Source organism: Hippopotamus amphibius, chromosome 6 (assembly GCF_030028045.1).
Source record: "Hippopotamus amphibius kiboko isolate mHipAmp2 chromosome 6, mHipAmp2.hap2, whole genome shotgun sequence".
Lineage (NCBI taxonomy): Eukaryota > Metazoa > Chordata > Mammalia > Artiodactyla > Hippopotamidae > Hippopotamus > Hippopotamus amphibius.
Genome location: NC_080191.1, coordinates 109,791,430 through 109,818,948, shown reverse-complemented (window position 1 = coordinate 109,818,948; position 27,519 = coordinate 109,791,430). Strand labels below are relative to the sequence as shown.

At 40.0% G+C, this 27,519-nt stretch overlaps 1 protein-coding gene across 2 annotated transcripts in view; it reads right to left on the bottom strand.

Annotated features, from left to right (window-relative positions):
- The window catches only part of LOC130856019 (ubiquitin-conjugating enzyme E2 E2), a 429,172-nt gene that overhangs the window by 242,432 nt on the left and 159,221 nt on the right, over positions 1-27,519 (bottom strand). The window lies entirely within an intron of this gene.

Below are 27,519 nucleotides of genomic sequence, written 5' to 3'. Positions count from 1 at the left end.
AAGTCATTAAAATTATTTATTTGAAGATTTTTTTTAATGATATGGGGAAACTGCTCAGTGAAAAAAGCAAACTGCAGAATTAATTTTATTTAATTTTTTTTGACCCACCTCCTAGAATCATGGAAATCAAATCAAGAATAAACAAATGGGACCTCATGAAACTTAAAAGCTTTTGCACAGTGAAAGAAACCATAAACAAGACTAGAAGGCAACCTCAGAATGGGAAAAAATAGTTGCCTATGAAACAACGGACAAAGGATTAACCTCCAAAATATACAAGCAGCTCATGCAGCTTAATACCAAAAAAGCAAATAACCCAATCCACAAATGGGCGGAAGACCTAAAGAGACATTTCTCCAAAGAAGACATCCAGATGGCCAACACACACATGAAAAGATGCTCAACATCACTAATCATCAGAGAAATGCAAGTCAAAGCCACAATGAGGTATCACCTCACACCAATCAGAATGGCCATCATCACAAAATCTGGAAACAACAAATGTTGCAGAGGGTGTGGAGAAAAGGGAACTCTCCTGCACTGTTGGTGGGAATGTAAGTTGGTACAGCCACTATGGAAAACGATTTGGAGGTTCCTTAAAAAAACTACAAATAGAACTACCATATGATCCAGTAATCCCACTTCTGGGCATATACCCAAAGATAACCATAATCCCAAAAGAAACATGTACCATAATGTTTATTGCAGCACTATTTACAATAGCCAGGACATGGAAGCAACCTAAATGCCCATCAACAAATGAATGGATAAAGAAGATGTGGCATATATATACAATGGAATATTACTCAGCTATAAAAAGGGATGAAATGGAGCTATATGTAATGAGGTGGATAGACCTAGAGTCTGTCATACAGAGTGAAGTAAGTCAGAAAGAGAAAGACAAATATTGTATGCTAACTCACATATATGGAATCTAAAAATGGTACTGATGAACTCAGTGACAAGAACAAGGATGCAGATGCAGAGAATGGACTGGAGAACTCGAGGTTTGGGGGGGCGGGGTGTGAAGGGGAAGCTGAGACGAAGTGAGAGAGTAGCACAGACATATATACAGTATCAACTGTTAAATAGATAGCCAGTGGGAAGTTGTTGTATAACAAAGGGAGTCCAACTCAAGGATGGAAGATGCCCTAGAGGACTGGGACGGGGAGGGTGGGGGGGACTCAGGGGGGGGATTGAGGGAGGGAGGGAATATGGGGATATGTGTATAAAAACAGATGATTGAACTTGGTGTACCCCCCCAAAAAAATAATAATAAAAAGAAAAAGAAAAAAAAGAAATTACACACAGGGACAAACACAATAAAAACCTGAAAAGGTATCATGTTGATATTGAGCATCTCTGGATGGGGAGATCACAGGTGGTAATCGCCATCTTTTTGCACTTTTATGTCCAAATTCTCTATAAGGAGGCTCATTTTCTTTTACAGTAAAAGGAAAAATTGTATTTAGAATGTCATTGGCATTCTTATCACAGTTATATCTCATTAATAAGTATCAAATTAACAAATGATTAAAAATATGTGTGAACAGACATGCCGTCAATGAGCTCACATTCAGTGGACAATTGAAACTCACATAAATAATAATTCCGGTTAGAAAACCTTAAATTCTACAGTAGATGAGGGCCGCTTGTTCTAATGTATCATCATGGACTCCTTCCTTCAAGCATCTGTCGCCTCCTAAATGCCTCAAAAGTATTTTGTTCGTTTGTTCTTGTGTCTACACGCAGAGACTTAGCACTTAGCAGCTTATCAGCCGGCCTTTTGCCAGCAACCATGCAGGTCTGACTGCCAGTTTTGAAATCTCTGAGCTGAGGAGTGAGGCAGGGTCTTTAGGTTTCAGCAGCCCAAGCGAGAGCGGGCAGAGGGAGAGTGCCATGAAACTCCAATCCGCTGAGCGGATTCCAGAGAAGCCGATGTCCACGAAATCAATGACTCATCATTCACTTGGCAAATATTTATTCGGCTCCTTCTATCTGCCAGATGCTGTGACAGGCCCAAAGACCACAATGTGGAGGAAAAGGCGCACAGTCCGGTTCCGGTCTCTCTCAAGACAGTGTACAGCAGGTGAGTGGCAGTCCTCCCTGCAAAGCCCCCACACAACGAAACACAAATCCTCAAGCCACACCCACCGCTGCTCTGGCGATTCTGACGAGGCCCCTCCCTGTGCTATTTCAAGTCCTGAGTGGCTTCCACTCCTGGCGGCGCCATGTTGGACCTCAGGGAGATCTGGTAAGAGAAACCCATCACTGCGCAGACAGAACAACGAAAGGAGCTCACTTTGAGGGTGGAGGACGGGTAGCTCTTTCCTACATCTGAAGCATCAGCCAGAGACAGTACAGCTCAAGAGTTACGATGGGCACAACTGAAAAGTAACGTCTGTGAAAGACAAAATCAGGAAGACTAGAACAGGTGCTAAGGCCTTTAATCTCACCTTCTTACCGGCAAGGAAATTTTAACCGTATGAAAGTATCATTTGCAAAGTAACAGCATGACTTAAATACTGCTAAATCTGGCACTGAGAGTCATTACTGCTGTAATCATCACATCACATCACATCGCATCTTCTACTGTTGTTCTGAAGATTCAGGGAGTTTGTCTATATGCTAACATGAACGATCTATCATAACAGTGATTTTCAGTCCTTCCAGAAAATAGCCTGTTGTGGATAGAATGCCTAGCATAAGATCTGCTTTTCAATAAACAACCACTTTTTTCTTTTCGGTTACTATCTTAGCTGCCAGTTCTGTATAAGAGTAATGTAACTGCGGGAATACGGGAAAGGCTTAGATTTTTCATTTACTAAAATAACCCTCAAGAAGCCAGTAAATCCTATTCTGTTATAAATCTAGGATTGACTAAAGTTATGGTTGTGCCTCATCTGTAATTTACTTTAAAATACTAACTGCTGATTTGAAACATTTTTGTCTGTGTCTGTGACAGCAGGATAGACATTTTACATTACAACCCACTGATATATACACATATAACTGAAAGAAAAGGTTCTGAAAATAATACTTACTACATGCAATGTACATCTATCTCATCCCATTCCAAATTACACTAAAGCAAAAGATGTTGGTCCCACTGATTTTTACAAACCACTAACCGATGATACTTGAAACTTAAAAAAATATCAATATAGATCACATGATGTATCTCTATATGTGCAAGTTAACATGTGAAGGACCTAATCAAGAATTGCCACTCTGAGAGTAGTTAGCTTGGTCAAAGACTCTATTCAAGATTTTAACTCCAGAGGCAGCTGGCCTCAATGTGTTTACCTGCATCCAGTACCTTTACTTGCACCTCCAATGGAGGGTTCATCTATGAGCGCCAGAGATGTTCACAATAAATTTTATTGGGGAAATAAAAAGTGTTCAAAATAAGTGATTGGCCAGAAGGAGCATCCAGGCTCCTCCACTCTTGCGTGAATGGAGTGGGTTCTTGGGTGAGTCTCATCTAATTCCTTCCGAGTTGCATGCAAAGTCATGAACCTCTTCGGGCCTTGTTCCTGCATCAAACACCCTTTCCAAATTAGCAGAAGATTCTGATGCCTAATCAGACTAGAAAGTTAGCTAATCCTACCATCATAAGGCTATTTTCTTGTCTTAGTGCTTGTCCAAGCATGTTTAAAAGGACAAAGCAGGGAATTTACTTGCCTATGAAAAAGGATTCTATGATTATTTTTGTCTGCTTGATAACAAAGGTTTGCACGTGGGGCAAAATTTGGTCGGAGATCTCAGTTCACCTGAAGCAAGGCTATGACAATTACCAAAAGAACCTGAAAAAATGTGAATAATCAAATTGGCTCAGATAAATCTGCAACAGAAAGTTCCCTCTACTTTACTTGTTGCCAATATAATTTTCATATAATATACAAATCAGTATTATTTTGTCAAACATTTAACTTCTTTGTGACATGTTTTAAATTATAGAAAAAGATCTTTTATCAAATAATTTCTTAGGTCCTAAAATTATCTGTTTCTCTTCAATGAATGATTTTACTATATTCTAATACAATTTTATACAAATTCTGTTTTTCAAACCACAGAGATCAGATGCTATATTAAACTAAAATTTGGCATAGAGAAGACAAAAAAAGAGAATGCAAGAAAATATCCTATTAAGAGTCAGGAAAAGCTTTATTCTATCAAGGAAAAAAAACCTAATCTCAATGGGAAATGTAATAAATTTGAGTCCTGAATAGCTTCCAATTTGTCAAGTCAGAGTTTAATATTTGTTTTATAACATGAAACAGATGTATCCTTTATAACCTTAAAATGTGTATTATTAAAATGAGATATTGCTTTGAAAATCAATTTTACCTTCTCATGGAATTAAACAATGTATATTCCATTTTATCTTTTATTACTCTATTGTTTTTCAAAACCCCCCTTATTTTGATAACAGAAGTCTTTATTCAAAGAAATGTAAACCATGATTGATGTCCTAGCAGTTTAAATCTGTTTGGCAGAAAACATCTCATGCATTGTGGCCTTTCTAAAGTATCTAGGGAGCCCTAGCATTCTCTGAGGCTAGGCCTTACATACATGTAAACATTTTTTAAAGTTATGCACACAGCCATAGGTAATACTAGAGCTACTAAAATAATTTGCTAGTAGTACCACATATAGATGTTGGGGGAAAGAACAGAAACGATAAGAAAAAATTCAGCAGTATTGCCAAAAGTATGGTTTTCAGACTCATACCAAATTAGATTCTTAGGGGTTGGGGCAATTCACATGTTTAACAAGAAATCTGAGAAGTTACTGAGTTACTAAAGTCTGAGAACCACTATACTAGAAGTCTATGTGGAAAACACACACAAATTCAAAATATTTGTTTTACACTACTCCACACAAATACTTGCCCAGAAGTAACATCTGTTGTTATTTTGCTGTGTTTTCTTCTGAAAGTTTTCCTTTGCTTAAGTAACATACAGCTATGTAACCACTTTGATCCTTTTACTTAAACATAAGCAGATCTTCCCACGTTTACATATATACATATATACGTATAATACATATCAATCAACATTTTAATGGCTGCCTGTTCATTCTGTTGAATAGATATACTACAACTTACCTCATTAAGGTGTCACTGCTAGAAATTTAGGGTATTATTACACAAAATGCTACATGATGAGCCGTGGACAAATATCTTGGAACCTGTCCAGTTACTGCCTTTGTAATTTCACAGTCACAGGACACACACTGCTGACCTGCCAGCTGGAAAGACTGCACCAATTTACAGCGTCACCAACAGTGTACGATGCTGCCCGTATCTCCATATCCTTGATAAACTGAGTTTTATCTTTTTAATCTTTGCCAATCTGACAGACAAAATATGGATATTTGGGTTTTCTGGTTCTGCTTAGTAGTTGTTATGGTTAATTTAAAATATTTCAGGTTTAAAACACAAATGAAACCAAATTTATAACAGCAGCAGAGATTAATTACTTTCCTTCCAAGACTAAATGCCAAATTCCTATGGGACTGTTTTTAAAAAGTATATCAAATAATCTAAAGAACAGGTACCTTTAGAACGACTTCAATTATAACATAATGAGGTGATGATTGAATTCACCTGTCAATTTGGGACGTCTACCTAGGAGCAGTATTTTTTTTAATGGCTAATATATTATTTCTTGAGCTACTGACACTGATTCACTGAACCCCAAACTTTCTTTGGCCAAATATGATAAAAATAAATCTCCATTATGAAATTTAACTAGGAAAATGCATAACTTCTAGCTAATAACCTGTAGAAGTTGAGGAGAAGGCTGTACTTGGGTACCTTTCTTGTTGGCACTACTTTCCAAACAGCATTTCTCACTTCATGTCTCTGTGTCACATTTTGGTAATTCTTGTGATATTTCAAAGTTTCTCATTATTATTTTATTTGTCACAGAGATCTGTCATCAGGGGGTGGTGAGGAAGCTGCAGAAGAAAAGTCTGAAACTAGCAGAGGTGGGTTCATGAGGTTGAAGAAAAGAAGCCATCTCCATAACATACAAGTGCAAAGTGAAGCAGCAAATGCTGATGGAGAAGCTGCAGCAAGTTACCCAGAAGGTCTAGCCAAGATATTCATGAAGGTGGGACAATGAACAACACATTTTTTCAGTGTAGATGAGACAGCCTTATATTTAGACAAAATGCCATCTAGGACTTTCATAGCTAGAGAGGAGAAGTCAATGCCTGGCTTCAAAGCTTCAAAGGACAGGCTGATTCTCTTGTTAGGGGCTAAAGCTGGAAGCCAGTGCTCACTTACTGTTCTGAAAATCCTAGGCCCTTAAGAATGATGTGAAATCGACGCTGCCTGTGCTCTAGAACTGGAACAACAAAGCCTGAATGACAGCACATATATCTGTTCACAACATGGTTTACTGAATATTTTAAGCCCACTGTTGCGACTTATTGCTCAGAAAAAAGATTCCTTTCCATATATCACTGCTCATTGGCAATGTACCTGGCCGTCCAAGAGCTCTGATGGAGATGTACAACGAGATTCATGGTGTTTTCATGCCTGCTGACACAGCATCTATTCTGCAGCCCATGGATCAAGCACTAATTTCAACTTGCAAGGCTTTTATTTAAGAAATACATTTCATAAGGCTATAGCTGCCGTAGGTAGTGATTCTTCTGATGGATCTGGACAAAGTCAATTGAAAATCTTCTGGAATGGATTCACCAATCTAAATGTCATTGAGAACATTCTCGATTCAGGGAAGAGGTCAAAATATCAACATTCAGGGGAGGCTGAAAGAAGCTGAACCCAACCCTCATGGATGACTTTGAGGGGTTCAAGACTTCAGTGGAGAAAGTAACTGCAGATGTGGAGAACGAGAGATAACTACAGTTAGCAGTGGAGCCTGAAGAGGTGGCTGAATTGCTCCAAATCTCATGAGAAAACTTGAATGGATGAGGAGTCACTTCCCATGGGTGAGCAGAGAAAGTGGTTTCTTGAGATGGAATCTACTCCTGGTGAAGACACTGTGAAGGTTGTTGAAATGACAAAGGAGTTAGAATATTGCATAAATTTAGTTGATAAAACAGCGGCAGGGACTGACTCCAATTTTGAAAGAAGTTCTCCTGTGGGTAAAATGCTGTCAAACAGCACTGCATGCTATGGAGAAGTTGTTCATAAAGGGAAGAGTCAATCAGTGCAGCAAAGTTCATTTTTGTCTTATTTTAAGAAATTGCCACAGCCACCCCAAGCTTCAGAAACCACCACCCTGGTCAGTCGGCAGCCATCCGCATGGAGGCGGGACCCTCCATCCGCAAACAGATTACAACTCACTGAAGGCTCAGATGATGCTTAGTGTTCCTTAGCAATAAGGCACTTTAAAATTAGGTACGTACATTGTTTTTAAATATATAACACTACTGCATACCTAAGAGACTCCAGTATAGTGTACACATAACATTTATACACACTGGGAAACCAAAAAATTCACGTGTCTCACTTTATTGTGATACTGGCTTTACTGCAGTGGTCTGGAACCCAACCTCAGTTCCCTCCGTACAGTGCACCAAGGGCTACAGGGCAATACACAAGCAAGCACTTTCTGGCGCACAGCATCTGGGGGAATACAGAGAAGGTACGGGGAGTTTGCTTCAAGAAATGCCTAAGCTAAAACCTAAAGAATGAGTAGGTCAAGGCGAAGAGTGGGGGGAAAAGGATGTTTCCAGACAGAGGTAACCGAATCTCTTTCACCAGAAGGTGAAGAAGGAGCATTAGAAGTTGCAGGAAATGAAGCTGTTTAGACCGACTGAGTCTTTGGGAAGGCAGGGCAGGGGAGGTACCAAATGATTAAGGCTGAACAGATGTTAATAACTATAGAAGGAACTTGAAATTTAATACTTTCAGTCTCTTCCCGGAAGGTGTACAGTTAAAACATCATTAGGAAAAGTTATAATTAAAGGGATATTAGCCACACTACTGCAGAAATCAATATGATATGAATTTCTTATTATTGGCTTGAAACACTTATTTGTTTCTATTACAAAGCTGAAGGGAAATTTCTGCCTAATGTTAACCACATGATGAGCTGAAGTTTAAATTAATTTTTCAATAAGCATCTTGATTCCCTATCTACAATGCAATATTTTCTCTAGTTTGTCAGCTTTTCCTTAAAATTTCCATCAAATTGCCAAGAGCCAATGTGATTAGAAAGCAATGATACTCAAGTTTCAACTGCTTCAGAATTACCTGGAACGCTTGTTAAAACACAGGTTTCTCAGCTCCCTGAGCAGAGTTTCTGATTCTGTAAGTACAGGGTGGGGCTGGAGGCTGTATAGTTTTAACAAGTCTCCAGGGTGATGCTGATGTTGGGGTCCTGGACCACACGCTGAGAATCACCGCATCAAGTTGTAAGCGTACCTGATATAAAGGTATGACGGAAAAAGAATTGTCTCTGGACTCTCACCTATGGTAGAAACAGTCAGGTGTCCAAATTTAACTTAGTTGAACTGCATTTTCCAAACATCTTGAGGAACTGACATTCCATCTTCCTGTTTGAATTTACTGTTCAACCAGTAGGAATTCTACTAACAGTCTACCTCTAATTTCACATAGAGTGGTTAAATACTTTAAGCTTGTCAATAATGTCTAGCAAGAACCATCAGCTAAGAGCACTGTGCCTTTGAAAGCTCTCTGAAACCACTTTAGTCCGGCTGCTGCTACCACTATTAAATGAAATTATATTCTTCTAAAGTGATCGAGTGTACAAATAAGCTCCTTTAGAAGGCAAAGGACTTTTAGCATGAACAACAATCTTTTCTTTAAAAACACAGCAAATAAATTTTAAGATAGTGAAAATGGAGATTATAAACAACTGCGACGCATTTTATTAACAAAAACCAACGTTTACATACATTAAAAGTTATTCTATTTAATTGAATATGTGATTACAGTCATTGGTAATTCAACATCATCTCTGGGGGGCTTGACACTCTGTGAACACAAGTTAGCTACATATGGGGTCTATACTGTCATCTAAACATGCTGTTTGCACAGTTTTAATTATCAATATACACACACACAGAAGAGCAACAGTGATTTCACTTTTGTTCCAATTAGAATTATTAATTTTAATAATGCATGGTTACCGAAGATGCATTGAAGATTTCCATAAACTGATGAAAACAAAATTATGCATATAATTATAACAACAGCTAACATTCACTGACTCCTTGGAGGGCTGCATGCACTGCATGAAGTACTTTATTTTCACACTCTGACCTCAGTGCTCTGATGGGAGGAAATGTAACCCAGAGAACTTAAGTAACTTGCCTAAAATAATACAACTGTTAAGCAGACAGCCAGGACATTTCTGTCATTCTTTTGAGACATTATTACGGAAGAAACTACTGGAGTACTTCTAAGCTGTAATACTGAAAAATTTAATTTAATTTAGTGTCTATAAATTTGACCTCAATCCCTTTTTCCTCCCGACTCTTCTTAGGATGCCCTCAATAACCAAAAGACATGCTGGTGAGGCCCAGAATCATCCTGAATCTCCAAGGGAGAAAGCAGGATGGGAGCTTCACTCTCTTCCTCAAGAACCAAAGGACCAGGGCTAGAAGGGAAGGCTTGCCTCTTCCCCAGGAGAGACGGAGCAGAGACCAGCAGATTAGCTGCCTCTGGAACAGGGGCCGCTGGACCCCCGCAGGGTCCCTTCCTCCCAACCTCAGGGGATGCTCCCTTGGGAGCCAAAACTGCTTCTGGGCCATGCTGACCTTCACCGCTCCGGGTAGTTTAGAAGCTGAGACGGCTTCTTCCAGGGCTTCCACGGCAGGAGACAGTTTGCTGCCTGATTCCTGGATTTCCCTGGACTATAACAGACACTGTTTGCCTGTTCCTGAGTTTTTGCTCTGTGATATGAAATATCTGCCCTTGATCCTTCAGAGCACATTACTGTGCAGTGATCATTCTCTTTAGTTGGTTCACCAAACTTTTTGAAATTTAGAAACTGTATGCCAGTTCCGGGGGGGAAAAGAGGAGGAGGCGGGGAGGGAAGGGAAACAGAATACATGTTCTTTGTTCATTCTCTGTTTTTCCTTAAGAATTTTCATTCCTTTTTGTCACAGCTCACCCATCTGCTATCAAAGCAGCCTCTAGCTACCTCTAGCATTGACATTACATTAAATATAACTGCATGTTGCTTCTTGGCTAGAGCTAAATGCCTTGAGAGTAGGAGACATGTGATGTGCTCTGCTTTTATGTTATCTACACATACCTCCACTTTGTACACTGGACAGGGTTCCTATTAACTCTGTATACTTCAGTTCTCCCATCGTTTAAGTGGACGTAACACATATTCCACCTTACTTCACAGGGCTATTGTAAGGGTAAAATTAGCAGGAAAGAAAAACTGAAAGTAGTATATGCTTCATAATTAAAGTATTCTTCAACCTGAATCCCCATAATAAACGAGGTTTATTAAAACATTCATAACCCATGTGCCTCACTCCTTTCTGTGTGAGATGAACAACAGAGTGACAGCTAGCTATTTCCCACCCTATATTTACTCTACTGACGTGTATGTCTGGAAATCTGTGTCAAGTCTGTGAACAACAAAAAAATAAAGGAAAAACCAAGAAACCATATCCTAAAGGTTAAAACTATTGTTTAAATGCTATTGAGAGAATATAAAAGCAAAAATGTTAACCAAACATTTTTTTTTTCTTAAAGACTTTATTTTTATTTTTTGGCTGCATCAGGTCTTAGTTGTGGCATGCAAGATCTTCATTGCAGCACACGGGCTTCTCTCTAGTTGTGGCATGCTGATTTTCTCTTCTCTACTTGTGGCGCATGGGCTTGGTTGCCCTGCGTCATGTGGGATCTTAGTTTCCCAACCAGGGATCGAACCCTTGTCCTCTGCATTGCAAGACAGATTCTTTACCACAGGACCACCAGGGAAGTCCCCCAAGCAAAACATTCTATACAAAGTAAAATCATCCCTCACTTTGCACAAGTTCCCATTTTGTCAGAAAACTGATACCCACTTTTTAATTCTGCAATTAACAATTTTATAATAAAACCAAGAGGAAATAAAACTGTAACTATGACTCTAACACTGAAAACCTTGCCCTTCTGTTTACCCATGATCACATGGCCCCCGGTACTGAGTTAACTTGTCTCCCTAAGAAAGAGATGTTCAAGGTCTAACCCCTGGAACTTGTGAATGTGACCTTATTTTAAAATAGGGTCTTTGTAGGTATAATTAAGTTTAGATCAGGTAATCAGAGTGGGTCCTCAATCCCCTGACTGGTACCTTTATAAGAGATAGGGGAGGGAGACTTGGATACAGAGACACAGAGGAGACACACACAGGGAAGAAGGCCATGTGACAACGGAAGCAGAGGTTGGAGTGATACAGACACAAAGCCAAGAAGGGCCGTGGGACTCTAAGGATTGCTGGGGGCCTGCAGAGGCTAGGAAGAGGCAGGAAAGTGTGCTTCTTCAGGCCCTTCCGAGGAGGCATGGCCTGCCTGACACCTTGATTTCAGACTTCTAGCCTCTGAAACTGTGAGAGGATAAATTCCTTTTGTTTTTAAGCCACTGAATTTGCGGTAATTTGTTACAGCCACCCTAAGAAATTAATACAGCCTAGAAAGGAGAAACATATATTAGTTATAGCAGAAAGCATGCAAAACAAACAGTTTTACAACATTCATTTTCCCAGTTGCCTTACAAAGTTAGAGGGAAAGCATTTGGGCGATAGATTCCACTAGAAGGAATGACAACATACACGTGACCCCTGAACTGTGCAGGGGTTGGGATGACAACCCTCCCTCTGCACAGTCGAAAATCCATGTAGAGCTTCCCGCTGGCCCTCCATATACACGGTTCCACGTCCACAGATTCAACCAACCACACATCACGTAGTGCTGCAGTATCAACCACTGAAAAAAATCCACATTTAAGTGGACCCTGTGTTGTCCACGGGTGAACTATATTATCTTTTCACCTCCTACCCATGTAAGACCATGTTAGTTAGGCAGCAGCCATAAGGCCACTTCTAGCAAATTCTACCCAAGGGTTCTCATGTTCTATCTACATCCTAATACTTGACTGTTCTGTACACACATTGATTTTGGTTTGGCATTCTACCACAGCCACAGAAAACTCTCATTCTGTGATCCAATACCTGTTTTCTAACAGTCAACCTGTGTAACTCTTCCTTCTGTGCTTTTCCTGCATTAGTGATGTTGTGTTGAATATTTAAAGGTGCAGTAGACACGTGGTACCCTGATCCTTTCACAGTCATCTGTCTACACTCAACCTCTGGATTGTGGCTGAAAGAGAAGAAAGGACACAGCACAATCCACTTTCTATTCCTCTTGAGAAAGTAAAGCCAGTGGTAGGAATGGTAGCCCAACAAATAATACCATCAGAATTATCCTCTTTAATAACGAAGTAGGGTGAGCACCAAACTCCTGCCGGTGCAATAATCACCCGTCCGTGCTGGGTACTGTTGGCTACACAATCTAATAACTTCCTACAAAAGTAGAAACGAAGCATTGCTCCATGTACAGCAGCCTGCTCTTTGAGTCACGCAAAAACCATTACTGGTTGCTGACAGCGTAATTTATAATCCCTGAGGGAAATCCATCATAAGCTAATACAACTCTATGCATCTGCTCATGTTTGAGACTACATCTAGTCTCAAACAAAACTTGACAAACATACTTCAAACAACAAGTGTATTCCTGAAGGAAAAGAAAGTGAAACTACAGTACTGGCAAAACCTGGGGAGTTTTTGTGAACTGTGACTCTTAGGCAGAGGCCATGAGGCCCAGCTGGGTTCTGCTCCAGGGAGCAGCTTTCATTGTCATCGAAACTCTGCTCCCAATTTCCACCTCTGGAGTTAAACTGGAAAAAGTTCATTTCTACTTCAGGTTCTGTATATCTTGTCTTAAAGACTTCTGACCGACAAGAGGCCAACAGTGTGATATACTCCCACAGAGCGAATGCCTAATCCAGGGCTGACTCACTTCCCAGCTTTAAACCCACCTCTACCCTGGCAGGGAGAGACTGCTGCAGGACTGAAGGGGCAGCAGGTGTGTTACTTAAAGATTTAGATGTCCAGTGTGACCCACATGTAAGGATTTCTCCAAATAAATTATATCCATTTTTGACACATGAAGTATCTAACCCAAATCAATACTAAATGGCCTTCCCTTGAAAACATTTTATTAGCACAAAGAAAGAGAAAAGTTGTATTTCTTTACAGACACTGGAAGAGACTGATAACTTGATCTTGGGGCCACAAATACATATCCTATCTAGCTTTAAATAATCCTTTCCCAAAAATGTGTGGAGAGCATTTATTTCTAGCCTTTTCCCAAATGGCTCTGCCTCACTAAATACAGGATTGTAAGGAGAATTAGCTCAGTGTCATGTTACAAAGACACCATCATGCTGTGCTAGTGTACTTTAACAGATTCCTTACCAAGGTTAGACTGTACAAAAGAGTACTTCCACTTATGCAGGGCCCCAGAATCGGGTGAAGACAGTATCTATACACTCTCTACCCACGCTCAAAATCTCCCAGCCAGGGACTCCGTTGAAACTGTAATAAAAGATATCACGTGATTCCCCCACAACAACAACAAAACTTACAAATACACATACAAAGAAATATCTGCATTAATTTCAGAAGGTTCCCATACCTACCCAGGGTTCTGTAAACTTCAAATTAAGAATTGCTGGGGCTTCCCTGGTGGTGCAGTGGCTAAGAATCCGCCTGCCAATGCAGGGGACATGGGTTCGATCCCTGGGCTGGGAAGATCCCACATTCCGTGGAGCAACTAAGCCCATGCGCCACAACTACTGAGCCGGTGCTCTAGAGCCTGTAAGCCACAACTATTGAGCCCACGTGCCACAACTACTGAAGCCCACATGCCTATAGCCCGTGCTCCGCAACAGGAGAAGCCACTGCAATGAGAAGCCTGTGCACCGCAGCAAAGAGTGGCCCCTGCTCGCCACAACCAGAGAAAGCCTGTGCGTAGCAACAAAGACCCAACACAGCCAAAAAACAGATAAAATAAATAAAAAATAAATTTAAAAAGAAAAAAAGAATTGCTGAAGCAAGATTATTATAAAATCAGAAATATTTGCAAAACAATTTTTTACCTTCTGTACTAGTGGTAATTCTTTCCAAGGGGAGGGAGGGCATAGGTAAAAGACTTGAAAATTTTAGGTTTTCTGTGAGATGTATAATGAAACTTAGTATAATCACAAGACGACGGGCATCTCCTTCAAAATACTCAACACAAAAAACCCCGAAACCATAAAAAGGGGGAGGAGAAGTGCAGAAGAGAGAGATGAAACAGTCCAACAAATGTTGATGGTGGCAGAAGCTGCTAGGTGCCTGGGGTTTCACTCCCTACTTTTGTGTATGTTGGGACATTTTCACAATTACAAGTTCAACATTTTTCAAAAAGAACCCTCCAGTTATTCAAGACATCAAGATATTAACACATAATTGACATCTGTGAACACTGGGAATCCTAGCTGTGGTCACAGAACCAAAGAACAGAGATGTAGACAACTGGGGTTGTTTCCGTGATGCCAGGCTGTCTCAGATCTCACCTGGGGCTTTAACTTCTCTCCAAAAGAAAAACAGAAGAAACGTGACAGGTTAATTTTGGACACAGGCTCCTGGAGAAAGGTAGGGAGGGAGGGAGGAAGAGGAGGAGGGTACGAAGGGGCTTGATGTCCACTTGCGTAGCGACAAGCCCTCTTTTTTGGGCCATTCTGAAAGTCAGTGCTCTGCTGAGAGAAAGAAAGAATATGCCATCTTGATGACATCCGTTGGAGAATATCTTTAGCACGTGAAACTGAAGAAAAACACATCTTCAAAACAGTTGGGGGATTTGGGAAGAAAATAGCCCATGAATTCCAAATATCACTAAGTATGGTCACTTTAAGATTTGGAATGGGCTTTCCTGCTGACCTTTCTCCCCCTGTGAGGGCCGGGGCTTAATAAGGAAGCTTTGCCAAGAGAGGTAAGTGAATTAAACTGAATACTCAGTGGCAGAGTTTGGCAGGCAATTCATCACCAGGGAAGTCTCAAGTACTGCTGGCTGAATTTTAAAGTACTTTCTCCAACAAGGCTGGACACGCCTGCCTCTGGGCACACACATTTTCTTTAGGTTGGCAGGAGAACTGCTTCCTCATCCCATCTTTCTTACAGTCAACTCAATTATCATGGTCTCAGAAGACAGGGTTAGCAGGGATAACCCTCAGGGATAATTTTTAGAAAACTCATTTTAACTGTGAGTTTCCATTTCCTCTTTAACCAAAAACTTGTATTTAGCAACCCATCAATCATCAAATTTATTTATTTGAGCTTTATTATGCTGTGTTACTCTGTAGTTTCAACTGGATGCCTGATATTACAAACTTCTACTTACTAAATGAGTTCTTTAAAGGAAAACAAACCCAAGGATATCGTAGAGAAATCTGCTGCTATATTTCTCAAAAGTGCACTGATTATAAACAGCATCAATTCTGTCCACACTTTATACCTGAGTCACAGTATACAAGCCAGATTTCCTAATACTAACAAAGTGGCTGAACTACATACAAGAGTGGGAAACTGACTGTGGTAAACTGCTCATATCTCTAATTGCCTTGGACTCAATATATACACAATATAATATAATTTGACAGTGCGGAAAACGGATGGAAATTTATAGGCAAAGCCTCTCTGCCTGTTGCCGAAGGAGTACTGAGCAGACATATTAGGCTTGACAAATATTTGAATGATGAAGTTGGCAATTATCTTAAACACAGAGCATAAAAATCATGCTTCTTGAATTGCCAAAAATGCTGACTTCAAGAAAAAAAAATCTTTGCAAAACAAGGTACTTGGGACTGCTATGAACACACTCATGAAACAATTAAAAAAAGAAAAAGAAAACCAGTAGACAGTTTTAACCCATTACTTGTTCAATTCCAAATGCTTTATTCCTAACAGTCATTCAAGTGATCTATTCATCAAATAACAAGGAAAACAGACCCACAGCTCAATGCAGGAACAACTGACTTATGTGATAAAGAGGCATGATAAGCCAGTGGGTTATGGGTAATAAGTCTAAGGTAATTCCTACCCATTACAGAAACACTCCACTGATTTGGGAATTTATTTTTTTATTTTTTTATAAATTTATTTATTTATTTAATTGGCTGTGTTGGGTCTTTTTTGCTGTGCACGGGCTTTCTTTTTTTTTTTTAATTGTGGTGAGTGGGGGCTACTCTTCATTGTGGTGCGCTGGCTCCTCATTGCCGTGGCTTCTCCTGTTGCGGAGCACAGGCTCTAGGCACATGGGCTTCAGGAGCTGCAGCACATGGGCTCAACAGTTGTGGCTCACGGGCTCTAAAGCACAGGCTCAATAGTTGTGGCACATGGGCTTAGTTGCTCTGCGGTTATGTGGGATCTTCCTGGAGCAGGGCTCGAACCCGTGTCCCCTGCATTGGCAGGCGGATTCTCAACCACTGCGCCACCAGGGAAGCCCTATGGACATTTATTTTCGATGAAAGCAGAGTTAGTGGCGAGAGAGGGGCCAGAAGAATAGTTCAAATACTGGCATCAAATCTTACTGCAGTCACATAAAAAGCCAATGTTTGATAAATACCAACGCCAATATTCCTCACATGCTATTCCAACATGCAGAATTTCACTACTACTGACTTTATAAATAAGTTTATTGTATGTGCATGCATGCACGCGTGTGTGTGATTCAACACCATTCTCTTAGAAAGCCGTGTCAAAAGAGGGGAATCAAGAGATTAGGGGCAGAGGTTCTGTTTCTGAAATACAGTCAGTAGCACTCTGTACCCAGCGCCTGCACAGGACTGCAGGGAAAATGAAATGGTGGGGAGAGAGGCAGGAAGAAAGAGAGACACAGAGACGCGATCCCGAATGATGCCCCAGGCCCGCCTTCTGCTTACTGACAGGGTCGATTCTCCTCTTGGTGTAAGCAGAGAGTACTTCTTGTTTGTTCTCTTTGTTTATTTTTAAAGTCACTACTATCCTATTATGGCATTCATCACACATAATCACTCTGAGGATTTAACATGCTGATGACAGAGCCCTGTTATGTGGTTGTAGCGTTCCACCATGGAAAGCTAAACACGGCTATTCAGAGCCAACAACTGACAGCCACAACTTACAAACAACTGAACAACACCCAAGGTTGGATTTTAAAATTAGGCCCCTGGTAATTAATGGCACCAGATTCATTTTACTAGATCCCAGAAAAGTGAAACTGAAGATGTTTGAAAGATGTGCAATTTTTATCTGCTTTTGACAGTCACTGCAATGTCCGTGAAATCCTGCCTACGGGTATTTCTGTGAATGCTCAGATCAAGTACTGCCAAGGGCAAGTTAAGTGATAACTGCACAAAAATAATTACATGTATTCGAGAAGTTTGCATTCACTTTAGTTTCAAGTTTTGTTTTGTTTTGTTTTGGTAATCTCTGCCTAATTTTAAGAGAGAATTTTTGTTAATTTAATTCTGAGTAAGTACAAACCATTCACAAAGCAAGCTCCAACACCTCCCAGCAAATCAGCCTGCCACTGCAGTTACTTTCTAAAAGAAGCATCCAGTTTGCATCTGTGGCCACCATGTACCCTTTCCCTCAAGCAGCCTTTAGCCCATCAAGCTTGAGGCAGCTCAACGGTGGCTGCCTCCCTAACCATCCACCCTTAGGGAACACTAGTCATTCTCCAGCAGAACCCCAGGTTTTAACTGTCTACAGAGCACATATTCACATCTGATACTTTCCTATTCATTTTGTGTCTGACTACTCTCTGTCTCGCCACACTAGACTACAAACTGAATTAGAACAGAGACTTGTTCACAGTTGAATCTCTTGTACCAAGAACTAGTCCTCAGTACTAGCAGAAGCAGGGAGAAAGGAGGGAGAAAAAGAGTGGATGAAAGGAGGGAGGGAAAGAGGGAAGGAAAGAAACCTGAGGCTGGAAAAAAATGAATTTGAGGCTTTAAAGGTTACTATCAATGCAATTTGATAGGGAAACTGGTTTTATATACGAGTGGACAGCAAGTGAATTCTTGGACCTAACTGCAGTACTGTAAAGCATGGGATCATGGATGTATGGTTTCAGATATACACATACGTGCACACACCCACGCTCACGAATATGTATGTCCACTTGCACATCTCAGGATGAACTCTGAGAGTGAACTGCCGGCCACAGGCTCCTATCCACAGGACACGTCAACTCACCCACTATTATTTTTCCTCATCTACAGATTAAATGGCTCATTTCATTCCTTTTTGTCTGTTTTCTGTTATGACTACATGTGGTTTAACAGGCAGAGATTAGTCAAGAATTCTAATCTGTAGGAATGTTTGTTTTCTTCTAACAGAAACACGATTTCCTGACTTCGGTATTCTGGCAAATCTATTGTGCAAAATATAAGCTCAGAATCTCTGCAAAACTTCATTAGCGGGGCTTCATAAAACCTTATCAGCAGCATTTTATTTTACCAATGGAATGGTAATAGTTCAGACAGAAATGTGTTGCCTTTTTCATGCTCTGAAGTATTAGAATGTGCAAGAGAAGGGAGTAATTAAAAGTGAGCTGCCATGCAGTAGAGGAAGAGTATAATTCTCAAGTGCCAAAGAAGGATGCAAGTACTTCAGTAAAGTGAGAAAGAGTCCAGAAATTGTCTATACAATATTTTTTCTTCCACTTTCATACCAGTAACATGTTAACGTAAATAAATATATTTCATAATGCACACAGTGAACTGTAAATTATGATGGAAAGGTACTGCTTGGCAGGAGAAGAAAACTGAGTCATGTACACGGTTTTTTAAATAATTTGAATTGGTTTTTATATGCCAAATTTTTAATTTTAATTTTCTTTCCAAGTTCATCATACACAGTTTTTTAAATCTTATCTGAGAAGAAAAAGTGTGTATTGTTAGTTTTCTCATAATTACATTAATACTTAATGAAGTATTTAATATTAAGTTCGTGTTTCCAAGACGATTTTAAAGTTTAAATCCAGACCATTTTAAAGAAATAAAATGTGTCATCAATGTTAAGGCGTTGGCTATAAAACACTTTGCCAGAATTTCTTGAAATCTCTGGGCAGAAAGATGGCATTGCTAACAGTTTTCAGAAGGCTTATTCTACTGATAAAGAAACAGAAAATAAACCTAGTGAAATGCCATTCTGACAACAATATAGAGGTGAGCTAGAATGTTCGCTTCAGCACACACCCCTTTAATATACTTCACTACGCTGAGTTCTCCACGAGTGTACAGGGAAAAAGTAACATCTGTCTTCTAAACTTTCCCAGTCTGAAGCTGTCACCATCATGTCTCTCCTGAGACCTGAATTCTTAGGTTCCTGGTGATATGCCATCCATCCCCAAAGCTGGACAGAGCAGAAAGACCAAGACAATGAGATCAGACATTCCAAAACATCGTGACTATTTTGGAAAAAAACAGACGGTGTTGAGGAATCCTACTTCCCAAGTTTCTTTGGTGCTCATTTAAACAACAAAAACCAACAAAGCCATTCTTAGGTTGTGGACTATACCAAAAGAGGCAGTGGGCCAGATCTGGCCTACTGGCTATAGTTTGCTCACCCCTGCTCAAAAGTTCGGTCATTGCACAAAACCAATCAAGTCCTTGGCTCCAACTCTAACATTCACTTGTCCCTCTTCCTAAACCTTTCCGCTGTGCCTCTAAGAACAGTGTTCTCAAATGTTAGCGTACATCAGAATCATCTGAGGGCTTGTTAAAACACAGCATGGAGAGCCTCACACCCAGGGCTTCTGCCTCAGGAAGTCTAGGGTAGGACTCGATAATTCATATTTCTAACAAGTGCCCAGGTGGTGCTGATGCTGCTGGTCCAGGGACCACACCTTGAGCATCACTGCTCTCAATCTCCTCAATATCACCAGCAAACTACAGTACACCCTCAGTCTCTCTTTAGAACATCCCCTCTACTCTCTGAACCCATCTGCAGCGTCTTTATCTTCTACCTGATACCTTGGGAGTGCTCGCTGGCATTTGTTCTCCCTCATCCTTGACATCCAATAAAATGTGCAGTCATGGTTATCTGGTGCCCCAGATATATTCTGATCTTTCTGCGTCTATCCATCTTCCACCTTACTCCAAGTTACCACCTTACTTTTCAACAGCCTTCCCACGGTGCTCCCTACCCTCTGCCTCATTCCAAGCATTTTGCAGAAAGCAGGCAAAATGATCCTTCTAAAACGAAAATCTTCCTTGCTTAAAACCACCCTTCTAAAGGCTTTCCAAGGCTGTACCGATCATCTCTTCTGGCCTGGACTGGTCCTCACGCTGCTCTGACCAGGCTCCTTCTGCCCTCCATATGTGCTGTTCTCAGCCCGGGACTCTTTCCCTATTCAGTCAGTCAACACCATTCATCTTTCACTTCTCAGGCCCATGTCACATCCCAAGGAAAGCCATCCCTGACCCTCCTAGACCAGGTCAAGATCCCCTTAATGTGTAGTTGTTTCTAACCATCAGTCTCCACATTAAAGTAATAAAAATCACTAACATTTATTACACCAGGCACTGTTCCAAGCCCTTCATATACTTGTTTATTTAATCTTCACAAAACTCCATAAGGCAGATAGATGCTGTTAGAATTCTCTTCTCTTCTCCTTTTCTCTCCTTTATTAACCCCATGAGGCAACAGAGGCACAAAGAGTTAAATGGTTCACCGGAGTTCAAGCAGCTAGTAAGTGGAAGAGCCAGATACAAATTCAAGCCATCTGTCTCCAGACCATAAATACTGCCTCCTGACTAGCAGAGAACTTGACTAGATTTTAATTTTCATGTAGCCAGGCACCAACACAGATAGAGTTCACACAGAGTCTGGCATATATTATGTACTCCGTTTGTAGAATGAATTGATTATATTTTGGCAGAACATTATATATTATTCATTAATCTGCATCATTAAGGCTTATTTCAAAAAAGGGCTTTCCACCCTGCCATTGGTCTTAGCATAATCCATTACAGCCTTTATCTTTAAACAACTGTAGTACGATCATTACGTGGATCAAGTCCTTTAATTCTTTTCATAACCAGTCCTTTTACTGATGTGCTAAGCCATTTCACCTACTTACATATATAAATGTAAGCCAGCATAAATAGAACATTAAGATATTACCATATTCTAGTTATTAATTTCCGCGGAAATTATTTTTCGAGAGGAATAGGTATCCTTGTGGAATATCTTTATATTCAAAAGGTACAGGACTTCCTAGGTGGCGCAGTGGTTGGGAATCCGCCTGCTAATGCAGGGGACATGGGTCAGGCCCTGCTCTGGGAGGATCCCACATGCCATGGAGCAACAGAGCCTGCGCTCCAGAGCCCGTGAGCCACAACTATTGCGCCCGTGTGCTGCAACTACTGAAGCCCACGCACCTAGAGCCTGTGCTCCACAACAAGAGACGCCACTGCAATGGGGAGCGTGGGCACCACGGTGGAGAGTGGCCCCTGCTCACCGCAACTAGAGAAAGCCCATTGGCAGCAATGAAGACCCAACACAGCCAATAAATAAATAAAATAAATTAATTAATTGAAAAAAAAAGGTACACAGTACAGCAGTGATGGAGGGGTAAAAATACTGTCTTAAATCACCATGTCATTCCATTTATTATTGCCTTATTATTTTAAGATGTGATACATATATCCCTCACAATCCAAATTTTCCCTAACTGAACTCACACTATCCAAAATCAGGAAATTGAACGAACTTTTTAAGATGGAGTTGTTTTCTTTTGCTATTCAAGCTTTCATTACTACTTACTATCCAAAACTCAGGGGCCAAAAATATTTAAATAATGAGTTATCCTTCACTACACAAACTCAGGAACCAAACAGACTCAGATGGTAGAGAATACCCAACTTTAATGTACTTTGAGATTTTACATTAAGGAGGGCATGGCATTTGCTTTGGTTGGTTGTCCAAGAGAGGCGTGAGTTGAAAAAAAAAATAAGGCTGAGAAACATCTAACTAGATTTTAAGTCTCCTGTGGACAGTGATCATATTTCTAAATCTTTTCATTATCCCTGGTCTTGGCACATAATAGATGTCTATAAAAATTCTATAGGCAATGTAGTGTCCTCATTCTTAAAGTATGGTTTACATGTACATTATAAATTTATTTCAAACATTATCATTATGAAACTAGTATTTAAAAACACACAGCTTAACTAACAGGTACTATAACTGGCAACTCAGGTTAATTTCTGGGAATCACCAATTCATTAACTTTCAGTTAGGCAGTTAGGAAACTGCCTGTGGAATGTGCCAGCTGTATAACTTTGAGTAAGTAACCAACCAACCATTCTAACACTTCCAATTTCTTGTATGAAAAATGGGGATAACATACCCACCACACAGAGTTATTATGAGGATCAAATGCTCCCCATGTGTAAAGCAAATACCATTCCATAAATAAACAGCAAATAGGCATCCAGTATTAGCTCCTTATAACCTACTGCTATGTATACAAATGTAAACTTGCATAGTCACATTATTTATTAATTTACTAAAATTTGACTATTATGATTTAGATATAAATAAGTGTGAATGCCAGAAGCAAAGATATAATGATGCTTTTGGGAATGTATAACAAATGGAAAACCACAATAACGGTAAATCTGAGTTTTAACATACCCTTTCAATGGATAGGTTGTTAAAAGTAGAAAACACCTACAAAGATAAGCCAGAAAGTATTTTTTAAAAGACATGATTTACATTAGAGAAATGCAAATCAAAGCCACAATGAGGTATCACCTCACATCAGTCAGAATGGCCTTCATCAAAAAATCTAGAAACAATAAATGCTGGAGAGGGTGAGGAGAAAAGGAAACCCTCCTGCACTGTTGGTGGGAACGTAACCTGGTACAGCCACTACGGAAAACAGTATGGAGGTTCCTTAGAAAACTAAAAATAGAACTACCATATGACCTAACTATCCCGCTACTGGGCATATACCCTGAGAAAACCATAATTCAAAAAGATACATATACCACAATGTTCACTGTAGCACTATTTACAATAGCCAGGACATGGAAGCAGCCTAAATGCCCATTAACAGATGAATGGATAAAGAAGATGTGGCACATGTATACAATGGAATATTCCTCAGCCATAACAAGGAATGAAACTGAGGTATTTGTAGTGAGGTGGATGGACCTAGAGTCTGTCATACAGAGTGAAGTAAGCCACAAAGAGAAAAACAAATACCGTACGCTAACTCATACATATGGAATTTAAAAAAAAAATGGTACTGATGAATCCAGTAACAGGGCAAGAATAAAGATGCAGATGTAGAGAATGGACTTGAGGACCTGGGGAGCATGGGGGGTGGGGGGTAGGAGGAGAGCTGGGACAAAGTGAGAGAGTAGCATTGACATATATACACTACCAAAAGTAAAACAGATAGCTAGTGGGAAGATGCTACATAACAGAGGGAGATCAACTCGGTAATTGGTGAGGACTTAGAGGGGTGGGATAGGGAGGGTGGGAGGCAGGCTCAAGAGGGAGGGAATATGGGGATATATGTATAAATACAGCCGATTCACTTTGTTGTACAGCAGAAACTGGCACAACAGTGTAAAGCAATTATACTCCAATAAAGAGCTGAAAAAGAAATAAATAAGTAAATAAATAAATAAATAAATGACATGATTTAAAAGAAATAATCTTGTTGGGAGTCTGCTAAATCTGCAAAAAAAAAAAAAAGCCCCAACAAACTAAAGAAAAATATATCCATGTGAATACAATCTCCATATTCTTAGGAAATATTATCCTGTACAAAATAAGTAATACTGAATCATTTTTATAAGAACAATTTCTCCAAAAATGAATACAAGGAGCACTTGGAGACTATTCCCACAAGAGCTATTTTACAGAGCCCTCTAGAGCAGGGTTCCCCAACCTGGATGACTCACAAAGGGACCCACGACTCATTTGTGAATTGACTTTGTGCTAGAAGAGGATCAACTGCTTGAGATCGCAAATGACAGTGGCCTTGAAAATATGTCTGAGACAACTTCAAATCTCCATATGCTCTGGATTAAAGTCAAGGTGGAATATCCTGAGATTGCCACAAAAACGCTGAAAAGCCTGCTTCCATTTCCAACATCCTGTCTTTGTGAAGCAAGGTTTCCTGCAGTGACAGAATCCAAAACGAGATTACAGAGTAGACTGGACATAAGCAACATGCTTCAGGTGTCAGTGTCTCCCATCACCCCCAGATGGGACCATCTTGTTGCAGGAAAACAAGCTCAGGGCTCCCACTGATTCTGCATTATGGTGAACTGTATAATTATTTCATTATATATTACGATGTAATAATAACAGAAATAAAGTGCACAGTAAATATAATGTGCTTGAATCACCTCAAAACAACCTCCCCCCCACTCCCCACCGCCCCCTGGTCCATGGAAAAGTTGTCTTCCACAAAACTGGTCCCTGGTGCCAAAAAGGTTGGGGACCTCTGCTCTAGAGTATCTGGAACTGATGACAGTCGGTAACACTAAATCAAAAACTGAAAAGTTAGAGAAAAATAATTTAAGTGGCTTCACAAATTTCACAGAAGGAAAATTCTATTAAACTGTTATGAAATAAATTTAGAAAATTAGAGCTTAATTGGTCAGCTAAAAATCGCAAATGCATGACCATGCAAACACTTGGTTAATTGGGGAATTCACAGTTCCATGACCTAGCTTCACTGAGCTGGCACCCTTGGACACCAAGTATGGAGACCCCAGCCTGCTGGTCCAGGTGTGCCTGGGATTTCATTCTAGTGACTTGGGCAGCTCCTGTTCACTCAGCTGTCATCTACAAGGAAGGCCCTTTACTGCTGTGAGACTGCCCAGCCCATGCGGCCCTGCTCTCATGCGGTGGACTAGGTTTTGGCACCTTCCCAATGGTCTCCTTCGCATTCTGTTTTATACCTGCCCCCCTTGGTTTCTGCAGTAAGAGTAATTGATTACATTTTTATTGTGGCAAAATACATGTAACATAAAACTTACCATTTTAACCATTTTAAAGTATACAATTTGGTGTCATAAGTATATTCACATTGTACAACCGTCGCTACTCTTCATTTCCAAAACTTTTTCATCATCCCAAACAGAAAGTCTGTACCCATTAGTTACTCCTCCCCCACCCCCCAACCCCATTCCAAATAACATCTATTATACTGTCTTTATGAAATTGCCTGTTCTAGGTACCTCATAAGTGGAATCATACTTGTCCTTTCTACAATATTTATTCTGGAGACTGTTTACAGTTGCACGTACTCTTTAAGTGAGCACTGATGACTCATACGGATCTTACTTGATTTTATCATCTGATACAAATATATGAGTATTAGATTATTCCAACCATAACACCCACTCACCCACAGTCAAAAACCTACCAGGCTTCGATAAACTGTTATGACAGATATACAGTATTTGTTATGATTCATGACAGGGTAATTTCTGAGGCATGACACACACTACAAGTTGCTTTTGACAAACTGCTCACCTTTGCTTACTTGTGCCTTCCTACAGCTCTGTCCAGATCCACCCAACTCTAGTAAAAGGACAGGGCAGGATGCATAAATGCCTAACATTTAAACTAGCGAAACACTTCCATGTACCCCATGCCAGAATTAGAAATAGGTGAACTTTGTACTTCCTGTCCTGTTATTCAACTCTCTCATCTCACGGTGATCCCATGATACCTATACAGCTCACGGAGTCCTCAAAACGTCTCAGTGCCTAAGTAAATCACCCCCACTGAATGGCCTCTGGCTTGAGAACTACTTTTTTATGATAACAGATTTTTACTCTCAGCTAGTTCACTCTGGCATGGTAGTTTAAAGAAGCATTCTAATTAAAATGATTCACATAAGATTGAAAAAAAGTTATATGGGAACCAGTGTATTATTTACTGAATTGTAGGAAAAAACCAGGGTGCCAATAGATAGCAAATAAAGCAAAATGCTTCAGCTTGCCAGAAGTATGGGTTTTGCCTACCCTTTAGGAAAAGGAGCGATGATTATTATAATCCTGATACATTTTTAAAGTCTTACTAAAAGATCCATATTTTCTTCTTTAAATAGGGTTTCAGGACTGGAGGAATTCTAAGAACACAGTATACCAGGATTTGTAAGACATTTGCTAGCCTATCATATGATATTCAAGATAGAGAAACAGATGGATTTTTAGTTAATCAAAGGACCAAATCCAAACAGCACTTATCACTGGTTTGAGATCGACTTGCAACCTGTGAAGTATAACATGCCTTGAACCTTGTCCAGTCCCCTTTAACACTTATCAGGTAAGTGTTTTCATGAAAGAACAAGAATGATCAATTTACATATGTTACAAACCTAGTTAATATCAGAGTAATCTTTTTTAAAAGTTTGTAAAGAAGTGAAAAATACAATAAAACATAATGAATTCTTTCAATATTTATCAGGGTCTTACTGTATTTCAGACCCTGTGCAGGAACTCGGTTTATAAAAACTGTAAAAATTTGGCACATCTGGCTTACAAATTGTCTTTTCTTTAAAAAAAAAAAATACAATTTTTAAAGGTTACTTTCCATTTACGGTTATTACAAAACACTGGCTATGTTCCCCATATTGTACAATACATCCTTGAGCCTATCTTACACCCAATGGTTTGTACCTCCCCTTCCCCTCTGCCTATACTGCCCCTCCCCCCTCTCCCCACTGGTAACCACTAGTTTGTTCTCTGTGTCTGTGAGTCTGCTTCTTTTTTGTTACATTCACTAGTTCGTGGTACTTTTTAGATTCCACATATCAGTGATATCATACAGTATTTGTCTTTCTCTGACTTATTTCACTTAACATAATACCCTCCAAGTCCATCCATGTTGCTGTGAATGGCAAGACTTCATTCTTTTTTATGGCTGAGTAGTATGCCATTGCATGTATATGTAGCACATCTTCTTTATCCATTCATCTGCTGGTGGACATTTAGGTTGCTTGCATATCTTGGCTATTGTAAACACTACTGCTATGAACACTGGGGTGCATGTATGTTTTCGAATTAGTGTTTTGTTTTGTGTTTTTGTTTTATTTTGTTTTGGGATATATACCTAGGAGTGGAATTGCTGGGTCGTATGGTAGCTCTGTTTTTAGTTTTTTGAGACACCTCCATGCTGTTTTCCACAGTGGCTGCACCAATTTACATTCCCACCAACAATGTACGAGGGTCCCCTTTTCTCCACATCCTCACCAACATTTGTTATTTGTGTTCTTTTTGATGACAGCCATTCTGACAGGTGTGAGGTGACAGCTCATTGTGATACTGATTTGCACTTCCCTGATGATTAGTGACGTTGAGCATCTCTTCATGCGATCTCAGGCTCATTTTATACTTTCCCTCACCACATCTGCAATCAGCTGTCTCTCCAGGGAAGTCTGATT